This window comes from Phacochoerus africanus, chromosome 11, assembly GCF_016906955.1.
Source record: "Phacochoerus africanus isolate WHEZ1 chromosome 11, ROS_Pafr_v1, whole genome shotgun sequence".
NCBI lineage: Eukaryota > Metazoa > Chordata > Mammalia > Artiodactyla > Suidae > Phacochoerus > Phacochoerus africanus.
Window position 1 is genome coordinate 68,340,981 of NC_062554.1, and position 17,856 is coordinate 68,358,836.

At 38.8% G+C, this 17,856-nt stretch overlaps 1 protein-coding gene and 1 pseudogene across 1 annotated transcript in view; both read left to right on the plus strand.

The window, feature by feature from the left end:
- ZNF804B (zinc finger protein 804B) overlaps positions 1 to 17,856 on the plus strand; it is a 506,757-nt gene that overhangs the window by 15,939 nt on the left and 472,962 nt on the right. The window lies entirely within an intron of this gene.
- LOC125111163 (40S ribosomal protein S27-like) lies at positions 15,342 to 15,847 on the plus strand (annotated as a pseudogene).

Below are 17,856 nucleotides of genomic sequence, written 5' to 3' on the forward strand. Positions count from 1 at the left end.
TCAAATTGTTGAAACTGTTGCTGTTTTGGATGGTCCTGTAAAATGGCTCTTTACTGTAGATGTGTTTTCTTGGAAGACAAGTGCAGGCATGAGGGCCAGTTAGCTTTCTGTTTAACACAACTGTTGCCAACAGAAGCCCTATGTTTTCACAACTTTCATAATGAAAATGCTCAGTATGCCCTACTTTCCTGATACAGCTTTACTTCAAGACAGTTACACATTTGAAGTGGCTTTTCCATTTTTCTTGATGTTTTGGTCAGAGTGAGTTGAATTAAGCAGGTGAGTTGTTTTTGTGATCTTGCTGCCATGTGGAAGGGATCTTTCTCTTCTTTATGGATAAATGTTTAATCTAAGATTACTGTCTCTGTGCTAATAAGCTTTCACTTCTTACTGTGTTTAACCATTTTTCACTGCCTTTGAAAAGTCAACAGTCAATGTATAGGTATAATTAACTAATGTTCAGACTTTAGTAAGAAACTAATGATACAAACTTGTTATTGGCAATTACACAAAACTCTCAAGTACTTTGCAAGAACCCAAAGACTCTAGAAATGCATAATAATTCAAAAGCAAAGCACTTGTTGGAAATTTTATCTGACATAAATTGCAAATCACATTATAATTTTTTCAAGGTGAAAATACCACATTATCTCTCTTCATAGGAGGAAATTAAAATGTATATTTTGCATCTATTATTATTATGTACTTTTTCTTATTTCATCATATACTAATCTGCTCATAGATGTGATTTTTTTTTGTCTTTTTAGGGCCACCCACTGCATATGGAGGTTCCCAGGTTAGGGGTCTAATCAGAACTACAGCTGCTGGCCTACATCACAGCCACAGCAATACCAGATCCTTCACCCACTGAGCGAGACCAGGGATCGAACACCTAAACCTCATGGTTCCTAGTTGGGTTCTTTTCCGCTGTGCCACGATGGGAACTCCAGATGTGAATATTAAAGTCAATGTATATACTCCAACTGACAAGGCATAGTGGTGTTATTACCTTATTTCTTCAGGTACATATGATGAAGCAACCTATTTCTTGTTAGAAACATATAATGGAAATAAAACCCCATAAAACCGACATAAGTCCATTTTCATCTTATTAGAATTTGAGCTCTTCAAAATAATAATAAAAAATTCCCCCGTAAATATATTAAGCCACTTGATTACAATGGTCGTGATTTTTTTTTTAATGTTCACATTGGTATTGAGGAATGTAAATTGGGTATTCACAGTACATATTAATGAAAGTTAATTAACTGACCAGGGGCCAGTTGTCTGAGTTGATATTTGAGCATTTATCAAAGTATAGATAGCTCAGATTCTTCCCACAGATATCAAGAGCAACAGCAAAATCCTGCCAAAGGCTTTACCCCATGCTTTACCTTGCAAGGAGATTTTCTAGAATATCTCTAGATGACTGGATCCTTGTTGTGGGGGCATTATGTATCAGTGGCTTGACTAACTGGCCTGACATTCCTGAGGTCTCCCTAGGCTGTTGGTCAGAATTCCAACCATCTCGTATCCTGTCACAGAACTTATTGTCATAACTGCATCATGGAAACAGCAAACTTGCAGAGCCCACTCTAAACTCGGATGAATTCAATAAACATCTATGGAGCTGCTAGTTACTTTCACATGTGATTAATCTCACTGAATATCTGGGTGCTCATTCAATTTAAAGATTAAAGATTTAAAGACAAAACTGAAGGCCAGAGAGTTTAGTTACCTTTCTCAAGGTCACAGTCAGCTGGCAGAGAATATGAGATTTGAACATGAATCTTCTAATGGGAAGCCTAGAACTCTTTGCACTGTTTGGGAAAAAAAAAAAAAAGTGCCAGGTTGCTTTGAAAAATATGTGCCAGGCTGGTAAGGAGTTGTTTGCTTCAGTAGGAGACAAGACAAAAACCCCCAAACCACTTAACTAACTTCAGCAAAAGAGAGTTTCCTTTTATTGAAAGGATTCTGGCATGGAAGATGCCACCTAGGCCTCAGCCAGGGCTGGGAAATGGAATCAGGAGCTGAAGTGACCCTCTCTCCCTGCTTGTCCCAGGTGTCTCACCTCTGCTTCTTGCTTCAGCTTCATCATTTGCTGCCTTACAAATGGGCTTTCCCTGCTCCCTGTAGATAATGACGAGTACAGTGCGTGTGCTGTGTGTGCACATGGAGCAGAGCAGAATGAGGGAGATTAGGAGGAGGGGAGGGTGAGAGGGCCACACAGTCGTGACCGCCACACCAGGCTCTGGGAAGAGACGCTGCGCTCAGTTGGGAATCAGAGCAAAGGTGACGAGGACATAATTAGTAGAGAAATGATCTGCGATATTCATACAAAACTTTTCTTCTACTACATTTGATAATTAAATCTCTGATTCTCCCACTTGACTGAGGGCAGTTTTATGAATCATTTTTTTTTTAGTTTGAAGTTAATATATAGAGATATAGATATTTCTGTCATTTATCTATCTGTTTATGCCTATAATGCTATAATTATGTTCTAAATATTCACATATAATTCTATTTATCCAAGCACTTTATTCCTGTTACTCAGCTGAAAGTCATCAAAGAGATGTTTTGGTGTCTCCTCAAAGTACAAAGAAGAAAACATTCTTTTTTTTTTTGTCTTTTTGTCTTTTTATTATTGTTGTTGCTATTTCTTGGGCCGCTCCTGCGGCACATGGAGGTTCCCAGGCTAGGGGTTGAATCGGAGCTGTAGCCACCGGCCTACGCCAGAGCCACAGCAACGCAGGATCCGAGCCGCGTCTGTAACCTACACCACAGCTCAGGGCAACGCGTAATCGTTAACCCACTGAGCAAGGGCAGGGACCGAAGCCGCAACCTCATGGTTCCTAGTCAGATTCGTTAACCACTGCGCCACGACGGGAACTCCAGAAAACATTCTTATTATCATTTGTAAACTAATTACAGGTGCTCATACAGCTATCATTTGGTTGATATTAGCAAGAGGAACCAGGTAGTGGCAGAGATAAGAGATGGCCCTTCTTTTGGTAGAATGAGCCTACCTTAAGCTACAGATCTCCAGCTCCTCTGACATGATAAAATACTCTGCATAAACATCTTTAGCAGTAAGCATGGGTGAATGGTCCTCCTAAGAATTATCCCACAAAGTGGTTTTTATGGACAAGAGGACTCTAGAGAAAAACATCACCCTTTTTTCAACTTAATATATGAAAGCTCTAGACTTGCAGTTTCTAAAAACTCCCATTACTTGCACAAGAAGGTCAAATGCGAAAATGTCAAACCCATAATTACCTTCCCTTGTATGTGGTGAAAGGAATGCAGGAACTGCTGAAATCATCCCTTTATAAAAATCATCTTTCCAAAAAAGATATATATTGAGTATATTCTTGGTTAGAAAACATCCAAGGTAGGAACTTTCTTTGTCTTTTACCACTTGTCACTGAGATGTTCACCCCTCAAAGTTCAACCTAATATTCATGTGCTGAACTTCAAAAAGCTTTAAGTTTTTGCAGGTGATGTGTACTTTGTGAAACTGTAGAAGGTAATCGTTAGTAGTATGTGGATTTGGGGAAATGTTCAGAACCAAGACTAAGGCAGCAGAGCTGTGTATTTGATTTCACCAGAAGGAATAAGATAGGTATGGACAATGTCTAGTTCTTGCAAAATTAGCAACCATTGCTGCGCTTTGTTAAATCCTTACCTGCTTCATTTTCCTCACTGAGGGACTAGGCTGGAATAGACAATATCTAAAGCTTCTTCTAGTTTCAGTACTCATGTGCTTCCCTAACCTATATTATCTTAGAGAGATGATAGCCATGTTTCTTAAAGAGCAGAAAGTGTTTAAAAGAGGTGCTGATCATTGTTGAAAGTGGGTGGTGGGTACATGGGTTCATTTGACTCTTTACATTTTTGTGAAGGAAACTTTTTGGAGAGAGAAAGAGGACCATAAGCTGTAGAAAATGGTAGCAATAGTAAAGGAATGCTGCATGGAGTATATGAAACCTCTCCTTCATCCTGAAAAGATATGGTAGGTTAGTTTAATGAGTCACCTAAACATGAAAGGTGTTAGAAGCAATAGGATGAAGTAGGAATCAGAAATAGAGAAGGATGGAAAATTGTGCGAGTCCCCTTGAGTCATTTCAGTTGAAATGCTTTGTCATTTTTTTTATGAATGCCACATGAAATGCACTTATAGTCAAGTTTAATGGATATACATTACAAAGATAAATGGTTCAGGAATTTGCCATCGATTTGGAGTATGCATTACTGCTCTTTAAAATCATTAGTTTGGAAAATTGAGATTTGATTGTAATTTGCAATTTCCTAGCATGCCCTGACTGGGCAAAAAAAGGAAACACTCTGGATAAAGGCCAGATTTCAGAGCAAAATTTACAAATGCAAAGTGCTTGATCCATAAAGTATATAAAGCAATAATCTGCAATCAACTATAAAGTCTTACCATGAAAATTGTTGTTGAACCCAGGTTCATGTGCCCAATGCACAGTGAGGTCAAACAAACTGAAACATCAGAGTTTGATATGGAGGAAAGTTTATTAGTCAAGGAGGAACTGGCCTGAAAGATGAGAGACCCAGACCTTCTAGCTGGCCAGGGTGTGAGATTTTGTAAGGACAAAAAGAGAGGAGGGGTCTCTGTGACACCAGTTTTCTGATAACTTCTCAGCAGCAGGCTTTTTGGTACCATTCTGTAATTTGTTTTGTCCCCAAGGCAACGTATTCTATATGTTCCTAGTCTGGTCTGTTGATCATTTAACTTTCGTCTAGGAGAGAGCAAAAATGATAGTTGAGGCATTTTATTATTTGTTTATGGCTTATGTGATGGTTCAGGAGGTCTTAATTGACGCTCCGAGTGCCATCAATTTTTAAGTCTGCTTGGGGACAGCTGATTGAAGCCATAGGATATTATCTCAGTGGTTTTGGGTCATAAAGCAAGACAGTGACTTAAGCCAACAATCATGGAAAAGATTATGTTGGACTTGCTTTTTCTTTATTTCTGCATTCCCTTACTTCTCTAATTAGTAACTGTTTGAATCTTCCCTGGAACTCAGGGAAGGTCTAGAAGACTAAAGCCTTTCTCAATACACAAGAACTGGGGTGGAGGGATGGGGGAAAGGCACACATACCTGGGCGGAGGGGCCCGGAGCAGGGTCCTGCTCAGTTTCTATCCCTGCCTTTCTTTGATGCTCATCAGTCTGCAGGAAAACAGATATAGGACAAGAAAGGAAACAGAGGTTAATCAGTCTGCAGGAAAACAGATATAGGACAAGAAAGGAAACAGAGGTTAATCATAAACTCCACAGGGAACTCAGTTTTATGGGAACTTGGTTGCAGGGGAACTTGGTTTCAGAAATGCCTGAAGTTTGAGCTATAACATCAGAGCTCATACATATTCTAAAGTGACTTTAGGCATATCTAGGTTTCTTCTAGAGGTTAGTGCAATTATTTATCTTGCCCAAGTGTTTATTGAGCAAACTTTCTTTCCAGAACTGTACAAATTACCACTTTAAGACCTTTCTGTACAAGACCACATCTTTGCCATTTGAAACTGGTTAGTGCTCTTTTTCCCATGGGCCATGATTGGATGATTAAGATTATGTAAACGGACAGATTCCCTCCTTGGCAGAATAAACTGGTGGTCCTCCTTTTAGTAAAAATTTTAGAATCTTAAAAGGGGCTTTTATATTCTCCTATTGACCATGCATCAACATCCAAGCTTTTAGAAATATTGTGTATACTTGGTCTATTTTTTCACTCAACCGTCACTCCTCAACTAGTATATCTTGTTTCTGCCTCCACTACACTATGTAAGTCGCTCTTCTCAAGTCAGCAAAGACCTAATTGTCATAAAAATCAACTTTTTAGTGCTTTTCTTTCTTGACTTTGAGACTCTCCTCTTAGGAATGTTCTCTTCCTTTGGCATCCACGACACTGCACTTACCTGCTCTTCTTTTTCTCTGCTCCTGGGAAATTTAAATAATGACTTCTCAGAATTTTGTGCGTCCTTGGTCTGCCCTTTGCCTTCTTCAGGTTTTTGAAGTTGGCTCTCTTCTCTCCCATGCTATATGCTTGTGCTAGGTGAGAGCACTGCTCCTGAATCTTCAGTCAATGTCTGTGATGATTTTCCAGTCTCCACCTCCACGCGAGACCCACCTCCTGAGCTACAGGGCAATGTATCTACTTCTCTTCTGGATGGTTTAATATTGGTGTTTCTCAGACACATTGAATTCAGCATGTTCAAAATGAAAGGCTTCCTCTCACTCCCTTTGCAACTCCAAACTGCTGCTCTTCCAGGAATGTCTGTCTCAGGGTGTGGTGCCATCACCTGCCAACTGTTTTGTCTTTGACTCTTTTCTTTACATTTTCGTTTTTGTTTGTCTTCTTAGGGCCGCACCTGTGGCATATGGAAGTTCCCAGGCTAGGGGTAGAATTGGAGCTGCAGTTGCTGGCCTACAACACAGCCACAGCCACAGCCACAGGGGATCCAAGCTGCATCTGTGACCTACACCACAGCTCATAGCAATGCTGGATCCTTAACCCACTGAGTGAGGCCAGGGATTGAACCCGTGTCCTCTAATCAAGTTCATTACCACTGAGCCAAGATGGCAACTCCCTCTTTTCACATTTTCTACAAGATGCCTGAACTCTCTCTTGGTTCTTTGCCACCTCTTCCTATTCTTATTGCATTATCTTTGTGCAGATTTCCTATCATCTCTGTCGCTGATTGCCGTAATAGCTTCCAAACTATCTGTCCTATCTAGTGATGTAGTTCTCTTCCAATCTCTTCCATCATTTCAGAGTCCTTCTCTAATGTGTATCTAATCAGGGCACTTCTCTGATTAAGACATGTCTGCATCCATTTTCACTTGAGGAGAAGTCATGGTGCTTTTGTAGCTTCAAGTGTCTGCCTAACCTGGTCCCCGGCCCAACTCTGTGGTCTCATCTCAGGACTTTTCTTGTACTTCAAGTCCTTTCTTATTGAAATTCTTTCTGTTCTTCCAGCCCAGTATGGCTCTTCTTACCTTGAGGTGTTAGAACATCCCTCTGTTAGAGTACATATATATAAATATATCTTCTCTCCCAGGAACACTCCCCTCCTACTCCTTGTCTTTTATTTGACTCACTTCTATTTAACTTTCAGAAATCCTTGTATCTTTCTTCCCTCAGAGGCATCCCCTAGTCCTCTAAACTAGGTAAAGTTAGGAAATCATTGCTACTTGTAGATCCACAATGATAACATTTATCATCATTGTTTCATTTCCTTTTATACATCTGATTAGAGGGAGACAGAGATGACTTACTCACTGATGTAGAAAGGATGCTTATTTGCTCCTGATTCCATTGCACCCTGAGCCATCGTGCCTGACAATGTATCAGACACAGTTTTACACTTCATACTTGCTGAATGACTCAACACACAGAGACAATAAAATTCAGTGTATGAGAAAAGTAGGAGGCAAGCCATTGCAGTATAATGCCGAAGGACCCGTTTGCATCTACATTTTTATTGCAAATGGAATGTGTGATATACCAATGGATTTGGGGGGGATATAGAAATTTTTCTGTTTATGTGGCCCCTAGCACATCACTGTACCTATAGAAAGCAATCAGTAATGAATGAATGTTTTCAATGACTTTTATTTGACCAAGGGAAGGAATTAAGCTCCATAAATGCCATTGATTTTATTTTTGGCTCCGCCGAATGCAGATATAAGATGAAGGTCAGCTGCGATGGTGGATATTAGACACAGAATAATCTTTGGGATATTTCTCCTTCAGCTTAAGTTTTTTAACTTAGCAAATTTTTTTTTTTTGCCTTTTCTAGGGCCGCTCCCGAGGCATATGGAGGTTCCCAGGCTAGGCGTCTAATCGGAGCTGTAGCCACCAGCCTACACCACAGCCACAGCAACGTGGGATCCGAGCCGCATCTGCAACCTACAACCACAGCTCACGGCAACGCCGGATGTTTAACCCACTGAGCAAGGCCAGGGATGGAACCTGCAACCTCATGGTTCCTAGTTGGATTCGTTAACCACTGCGCCACGACGGGAACTCCAGCAAAAGGTTTTCATTCACTTTTCTTTTTTAGAAGTTACTCACATCCGAAAATGTATACTGGTTCTTAGCCATTCCAACAAAGTTTGAGATTCAATATAATAATGCTCTACATCTCGGCCAAAGATATTGGTAATGGAAATATCAAACAAGATTGTTCCAATCCGATGTAGCTACGTCAGTAATTAAAACCACAGTATTTCCCTACAAACTCCACACTTCTTATATGTTTTCTACCTTAGGAATGGTACCATCTTGTTGAAAAAACTAGAAAACTAATATATTCGGCATTTTCCCCTCCCTCATAACCTCCTGATTACCTCTCAGACTGGTCCTCTATATCCATTTCCACTGTCATTAATCCACTTCAAGCTATTATTATCTCCTGCCAGAACATGTGTAACAATTTACTAAGGATCGGATCTGAACCACCATTTTCCCTGCCAGCCCATTCTCCACGCAACAGCCAAATCAACCTGATTAGGCCCTGCTTAACATCTTTGGTGGCTTCTCCTCAGCCCTAAATAAAAATGCCCCACTCTTTACTGTTTCTTCGGACTCCACGGTGCTACCTCAGTTGCTACTTCGATGTCACAATCTCATATATCAATTCCTGGTTTTTCAGGTTCCCATCCATCTTTTCACTGAAATGGATGCAACCAAGATGGATTTTTAAAAGGAAAACATTGTTTTGTTTTTTCCACAAATACTCTCTGATAGAGTGGCTTAGTCATCTGTTCAGACATTAGGCTTCAGAAGTTTGATAAAAATATCTTAATCCTACCCTCTGACTCCCTGATTTTAAGATATCATAGACTTTCCTTTGGGTTCTTTTCCTCTTGGATAACAGTTCAAAGGATTCATAGTTTTCCTTTATGATGTACATAGGTTCTACAATGTAGATGAACGGAGGCCCCCAAAGGAATAAATCACTTGTTCAAGGAACATAATGAAAATGTTTGATAGTCTTTTCACCATTTTTTTTTTAAATTTTGATTTTGGCTGGAATATAGTATGTGCTCAAGAATTGTCACTGTATAGGATAGAAAGTGAAGAATCAAGGAACTAAAATGTAACAAGGTGTGTAGGTTTTATCTCTGATCATGCACCCCTTCTTGTTGAGTAGTCTGTTATTTTTACTTTCAATAAGTAAAGTCGAGTATAAGCTGGGAAGAGAGGGAGGAGAAAGGTGAAACTTGAGTCAGAAAAGATCCCTGAGGAGGTCATTATATTACTGTGCATTTTGGTAAAATGTAAGTATGCTCAATATGCAGACATTTGCTTCTTCCTTCATATATCAAGGCTTTATATTTCATGCATTGTTTTAAAAATAACATTCTTAAAAAATAGCTTAGTATTATAAAACAGATAAGAAATGTGACCTACATAGTTAAAATGGAATCAGATTTATAGTTTTATCATAACCTAAGCAAATATAGGTAATATGTATTACTCTCAAGCATATCCCTTAAAGAACAGATACATATAGCTAGTTAAACAGGACTTAAAGAACATAAATAAAGCATCTTTAAATATGGAACGAAGGTTGTATACCTTACTCCAAACTTAGAGTGTTTTTAATCCAGTGAATTGGGAATGAGCTCCTGTACTTGGTTCAGTGAGTGTGATTTGACTGAATCACACCCAGAATATATTCTTGGTATCCTTCCAAATTAGGGTGGAAGTAGTTATTATGCTGTACAAAACTGAAGATTTCTGATAAGGTGTATCCGTTATATTTTGACTTGCTATTTTAGGGAGTTTCATGAACAGTAACCAAAACCTGATCAGTCATATATGGATATTTTAGTATCTTGAAATTTCACAACCATCTTGATAAAAGTACAATTAACCTTATGAAGAAATACTTAGGTATTTTAAATGACTCATTTTAAAAATGAGACCCAAAAGATACCAATACCAGAAAAATCCCACAGTAATAGCTTACCAGTGGCTGGCGGGGAAACAAGTGTGAAAATAACCAGCAGTAAGACATTAGAATTGGTAGAATGTTTTTGAGTACCATGCATAATGAAGAAAGAAAGATGTGTCTCGAGCTTTTCAGGCTTCATGGAGGAAATAAAATTTAATTGATAGACAGAATATTGCTAAGGGAAGTGAGGGAGGAAGTTAAAAGCAGAAAGCATGGAAATATCAGGAAACCACCCAGCACAAGGTGTGAGAAAGGGGATCGTGGATGCAGGTAAGGGTGGGTAGTTTACTAAGCAAGGGTTGGAGAATTGAGAATTGAGGTTTTACAGATCATGATCGAACTTTGCGTTTTAGCCTGAAGATAAAATGAAAGGCACTGAAGAATTTTGATCAGAGGACTAAAATTTCTTTGTGCTTCTGTATGCCAGGATCTTTACACCATTATGTCATGCAATATCCATAACTAATCTTATAATGTAGATACTGTTACTCACTTTCATCTTGCAGATGAGGAAACTGAGGTGCAGAAGGCAATTATGCAAAACAAATTACGGTTCCACGAGCTTTCAGAACCAGCTTTCTTTTTTCTTTCCTTTCCTTTCCCTTCCTTCCTTCCTTTTTTTTTTTTTTTTTTTTTTTTTAGGGCCACACCTGCAGCATATGGAGGTTCCCAGGCTAGGGGTGGAATCAGAGCTACACCCCAGCCACAGCAAAATGGGATCTGAGCCACATCTGCAACCTACACCACAGCTCACTGATTACTCACAGCAACCTACTGAGGGAGGTCAGGTCACCAACCCACATCCTCATGGATACGAGTCAGACTCGTTTCTGCTGAGCCAGGGCAGGAACTCCCCAGAACCAGGTTCAATATAGCAGTTCTATACTATAGGTGGCTCTCTTACACCTTGCGCTATACTGCCTTTAACTTTGATAGAGATAGTACATAGACTAGAAGAATGAAGAGGAAAACGAGAAGATTGAAGTGAGGGAGATCCCTAGGGATGGCACATTAACAAAGCCAGGCTCCAGAAATGTTTACTGCGGGAAAATGGGTGGAGCTTGGATTAATTGGAGGTGAGGGAGATAGAGAGGAAGGGAGGAAATTAGGTCGATGTTCAAGTTCCGACTTGGCAACTGTGCCGTGAGCGGTTCATTTGACAGCAACTTGGGAGTGTAAGTCGGGAGCAGACTGAAGGCATGGTAGTGGCAACGAATGCTGCTTTCTATCCAGAGCGCACGGAATCGGAGGTCCCTGTGGAAGTCCGGTTGGATGTCTTGGAAAGGCATTACGTGTGGAATGGAACCAAGGATGGGTGTGGCAGGGAGTGAAGAAAACACTAAGAGTAAAATCCTAACCTTGACCAACATTAATTATTTAGTGATGAAGTGAAAATGGGGAACTACTGTTACCAACACTTGCTTTTACTGTTGGCAAATCACGGAATGTCTTTTTCTGCAAAACGCGGGGGGCGGGGGGCGCAGGTGTGCATAGCACAAACATTGGAGGGATACCTTTGGAGTTTCTCTTTATCTTTTCTTAACAACTATGCACTATGTTTATTGTATAAATCCAATCAGCAGGTAATGTGGAAATTTACGTAATTGACCACAAGGGGGAGAACTCTAATTCTACATGAAGTCACCGCAATGTGACATAATCTAAAAGTACTCGCTGCAAGCAGTTGATGATAACGTTTCCCATTTCCACTTCCTCATGGAAGTCGGGGGAATTCTATGCTAGGGATAGATTTTACTAAATTGAAATGTGGTTTGGTGGTGCTAAAGTTATGACAAAGTCACTGAAAGTAAGAATCTATTTGTATTAAGCAATAATTCTCCATGAAGGAATCCAGATGCTCCTTTAATTAAGATGAAGACTGTAGAATTTTAAAATTCACCCTGGGAAAGTTTTTCCTTCCAAACAACATTATTTCAGTTGTCCTTCAAGAAAACTATAGCCTTCCTAAAAGTCCTTGGTTATGCTGAAAGAAGAATAAAATTGTCAGCCTGTCGGGCTACTGTAAAGACATCTGTATCAAAATAAAAAGGATTAGAACAGCCCTGGCCACACCATTTAAATGTTGCATGTTCCTTGAATACTTATATATGTGCATATGTTATATATTTGTTATGTGAATGGTGAATGCTGTAGGTTCAGTATTAAAATTCTCATTATCTGTTTGGTTTAACTTCTGTGCTCTGGTTTTATGTAAATTTTTATTGTAAAGAACTACAATTCTTTAGTTGAGAATTACCTTATGAGGTTTCCTAACCTTTAATGAGTCACATTTTTGGACTTGATCAAAATAAATTGCATTGGTAAGCTGCAAGGACAGTATTTCTGCATTTTATCAACATACTGAAACATACGTAGCTAAATGAGGATGGTCCACTTTAAAGATGTGACATTGGTGAGCTACATAGGACACTCAATAAACATGTTTGTGTTTCCCCTTAGATGCAGTGTCCCCCCTTTTAATATGTTCAGTGACAGCAGATCTTTTGAGAGTATGCGAAATATTAAAAAAATGTTTCATGAATGAAGATTGAATATTAAGGTCACCAATCAAGTTGGAGTATATATTACTTGGGGTTAAAAAAATTAGACGTAACTAAAATGTTTTAATTCCCTTTGAGTTATAAGCCTCTTTAATTTATCTGCCATAAAAGAATTACAAAATGTGTCCAGCAATGACGCTGTCACTGAAAGAAATATAAACCATCCTAAGATGACTGCTAGAAAGGGTAACTTTCATTGAACAGATTCATTCTGGAGTGTTCACTGAAATAAATAAATAAATAAATAGTTTCATTCATTTATACTCACTTTGTGCTTATTTTCCACTTATTTGCATAGTTGATGTTTTGGAAATCCTTTAAATATAAAATAACAGTATACTAAGTAAATTAGTGTTTTCATTTAGTATTTTCATTTTCTATAACTACTTCCAAAAGTCACTCAGGCTTTTTTGTTTTTCTTTGGCTAAATGGATTTTCTATCAATATTTTTCACACAAGCATCTATTACAAACAGATAAAAAAATCTATGCTAGGCAGTGTGCAGGATATACATTTCACTTCTGCTTGTATGCCAGTGATTACCTAATGACTACCACAGTGCTTGCCCCCCTAGTAAATATTTAGAAAATATTAGTTGCATAGATGAATGAATAAATGATATGAAATTATATATATATATATAATTATTCCTGTTATATATTAGTGTTCCGTACAGTTGCATAAATATCCACCCTAAACTTAGTAATTTGAATCATCAGCAATCAGTGCTGTTCACAGATCTGCAGGTTAGACAAGGCTCAGTGGGACCAGCTCATCTCTGCTCCACGTCTCCAGCAGTGCAGCTAGTCTGGCTTGAAATCCAGGCTTAGCTGGAAGGCTAGAGTCAGGAATCACCTAAAGGTTCACTTGCTCACAGGTCTAGTGGCGATACTGGCTGTTTGCTTGGGACCTTGACTGGGGATGTCATCTGGGAATCTGCTTGGATTGCTCACAGCATATTGTTAAGGATTCAGTCAAGTGTTCAAGGCAAATTACATGGCATTTTTAAGATTTTGGAAGTCACACTGCATCACTTCCCTTGTACTGGTGGTCGAAGCAGTCACAAAGGTCTGTCTGATTTCAAGGGTACGGTATTTAGAAGCTGCCATGAGATGGGAGGTGTGTTAAGTTCACATAGTAAGAAGGGCAGGCCCAATGGGGTGTATTGCAGTGGTCATTTTTGGAAAATATAATGAAAATATAATGTATCATACTTTTGTATACGCAGTTTATTTGTAAACTAGTTCTACTCACTTTAACTTTAGAAAGTATTTTTCCCACACCAAACTATCCCTGCTAAATGGCTTCCATCTGGTCTAATGAACATTTTTGGTTCATTTTTTCCTTCCTGTTTTTGTTTGTCTCTGTTCTCTTAAATATGCTCCTCTGTCCCCCAAAACATTTTCCTCACATACATTCAAAGCATAAGACTGAGGCTTACTCTCTTTCTCTTTTTTCTTTTTGTTTTTCATGCCCTGGAAAGCATTTACTCTTAACTTCACTCATTTTGTCACTGAACATTTACTATCAGTTGGTGCCTTTGCACAGTTGATAGAGTTAAAAACAAAAAGACAACCTCCGGAATGAGAGAAAATAGTTTAAAATGATGCAACTGACAAGGGCTTAATCTCTAAAATATACAAACAACTTATACAACTCAACAACACAAAACCAACAACTCAATTGAAAAACGGGCAAAAGACCCGAATAGACATTTCTCCAAAGACGATATACAGATGACAAACAGGCACGTGAATAAATGCGCAATGAGAAACTACTATGCGCAAATCAAAACTACTATGAGGTAACACTTTACACCTGTCAGAATTGCCATAATTAACAAGTCAACAAATAACAAATGCTGGAGAGGATGTGGAGAAAAGGGTACCCAACTACACCATTGGTGGGAATGTAAATTGGTAAAATGGTACAACCATTATGGAAAACAGCATGGAGGTACCTCATAAAACTAAATATAGAACTACCATTTCTCCAGAAATCCCACTCTTGAGCATATATCTGGATAAAACTTTCCTTAAAAAAGACACATACACCCATATGTTCATTGCAACACTATTCACAATAGCCAAGACATGGAAACAACCTAAATGTCCACTGACAGATGAATGGATTAAGAAGATGTGGTATATACACACAATGAAATACTACTTAGCCATAAAAAAGAACAAAATAATGTCATTTGCAGTAACTTGGATAGAACTAGAGACTGTCATATTAAGCGAAGTAAATCAGAAAGACAAATGTCATATCACTTATATCTGGAATCTAATATATGGCACTAATGAACCTTTCCACAGAAAATAAACTCAGGGACATAGAGAAAAGACTTGTGGTTGCCAAGTAGGAGGGGGAGGGAGTGGGATGGATCGGGAGTCTGGGGATAATAGATGCAAACTATCGCATTTGGAGTGCATAAGCAAAGAGATCCAGATTATAGCACAGGGAAATATGTCTAGTCAGTTATGATGGAACATGATGGAGGATAATAGGAAAAAAAGAATGCATATATATGTGTTACTGGGTTTCTTTGCTGTACAGTGGAAATTTATAGAACATTGTAAACCAACTAAAATGGAAAAAATAAAAATCATGTAAAACAAACAAAATAGTATTTGTTGAATATTAGGTGTTTAATATTTACCAAATTGAGAAAAAAATGTTTGTAACTTATATACTCTTTTTTGTTTGAAAGGATTACTTCCAATTTTCTCTAAAAAATACTCTTCCTGTTACTACATTTAAAGAACGAAACTTTAAAAATTCAGCTTACCTTTCCGGCAGTAATGACATCCCTACAAGAATATGCCTCTTGTAAAGGATCTCCTTCAACCCTCTCCAGAAGAGGAGAAGAGGAAACACAAGAAGAAGCACCTGGTACAGGGTCCCAATTCCTATTTTATGGATGTGAAATGCCCAGGATGCTATTAAATCACTGCCATCTTCAGCCACATACAAACAGTAGTTTTGTGTGTTAGATGCTCTGCTGTCGTCTGCCAGCTTAAGGGAGGCAAAGCAAGGCTTACAGAAGGATGCTTCTTCAGATGTACATGGCACTCAAAGCACCCTGAATCAAGATGAATGGGAAACAATCCCAATAAACATATTTTGGATGCATCCTGTTTAGTGTGTTGTTTTACTGGAAGGAAGTTCCTAACTCATGTATTCAGGGGCAACCAGAGAGTGGACTCTAGAGTCATTTGGGGCAATTTGTGAAATATAATGAAGGCAGTTTCCAAGTCAAAAGTCCACAGTGTTGGGAGTTCCTATCGTGGCACAGCAGAAATGAATCCGACTAGGAACCATGAGGTTGCGGGTTCGATCCATGGCCTTGCTCAGTGAGTTAAGGATCCTGCATTGCCGTGAGTTGTGGTGGAGGTCGCAGACATGGCTCAGTTCTGGTGTTGCCATGGCTCTGGCATAGGCCAGTAGCAACAGCCCCAATTACACCCCTAGCCTGGGAACCTCCATATGCCACGGGTGTGGCCCTAAAAAGACAGAAGACAAAAAAACCAAAAAACATTTCACGGTGCTGAATATAAGGACTCCTTACCCAGAAAGAGGAACTCTCTTGATGCCAAAACTGCAAAGACAGTAAAGAGGAGGAACTGGTAAGAACCCATGAACTTCTGGAGGATACCTGAACCTTCACATTGATCTACGTATTGCAGGACAAAAGAAGACAATAGTTATTTAATACATCCAGGACAGATATTAAGTTAAAAAACTTGTGCGGTCCTAAGAGTTAGCTAAAGCACTCAGAACCCAGCCCTCTAGGAAGTTCTTTTGCTTCTTATCAGAAAAAAGGAGGTGAACTGTACTTGGCTTCTCCATCTCTTTGGCTTTTTATTATCTCTAATGCAATAAACTATAATTCTTCAGCTCTTTTCAGCTTACGAAATAATATTTAAATTCTCTGCCACTTTAAAATGCTTGTTCACTTTCCTGCACACTTAACTCCTGGTGACATGCTGCCAAATTTGTGACAGTCTATGGTGATTCAGCTTCCAATTTTAATCCCTTTAACCTGAAACATTACTTTTGATCATCAATGACCTCTTAAATCCAGGGGCCACCTGTCCTTTTTTTATTCAGGTAACATTTCTAGGGAACATGTGATTTGTATATAGCCTTGTCCTCAATAAAACTTTAGTCTTATGTCTTTGAAGCAAAAAATAAAAAAATAAAAGTTCTGCTTAAAGTGAAAAATGCCATTCTGTTTCTAAGTCTTTATTACAACATTTAGAAATAGACATGGTCTTTCCTGAAATTTGATTATGATACAGAGCACATGATGATATTATCTGCATCTGACAAATTGGAGGTGTATATGGAGATGGCTTTTCCCACCACTGAAAATCAAATAAGCAATATAAAAATGAAACTAAAGTGATATAACATTATTTCCTCTATTAAATCCAAAGTCTATTTCATAGGATATTGAAGCAATTTGGGATACATATCATTGTAGTAGGTTTAATTGCTTAAAGAAACTAACGTTTTAAATAGTGCAAAAAAGCATTAATCCAGGAGTTCCCATTGTGGATCTACAGAAATGAACCCGACTACCCAAGATGTGGGTTCGATCCCTGGCCATGTCAGAAAGCATGGGGTTCAAATCACGAAGATGTGGGTTCGATCCCTGGCCTTGCTCAGTGGGTTAAGGATCTGGCATTGCTATGAGCTATGGTGTAGGTCACAGATGCAGTTTGGATCCAGAGTTTCTGTGGCTGTGGCATAGGCCGTCAGCTGTAGCTCCAATTCCACCCCTAGCCTGGGAATTTCCATGTGCCTTACCTGCAGCCCTAAAAAAGCAAACAATGAAAAAAAAAAAAAAGGCATTAATCCTGATTAAAGGAAGGGAGACACCAACTTGAAATAAGTCATGTAGAAATTGCAAATAACCAGTTGCTCTCTAGGAAGTAAACTGAAAAAAAGAACCCATTTGTTTATCTTACATAGACTTATTTAGAAATAGCTTTCCCAAATGAGCAGGGATCGTGTCTTCTTTGGACCCTGACCTATCCATGTCATCTGGCAAATGTGTGTTATATGAAGGGTGCTCAGGAAATGATTTGAACCCCATGCTTTCTGACAATATATTTTCTTGTCATCTCAAAAAGCATTTCATTGTGTTTCTCTTTCTGATTTACTTCACTATATCTAATTGCTTGGGATAGAACATGATGGAAGATAGTATGTGAAAAAGAATGTATGTATGTATGTATTGCTGGGTCCCTATGTTGTACAGCCCAAATTAGACAAATTGGCAATACACTGTAAATC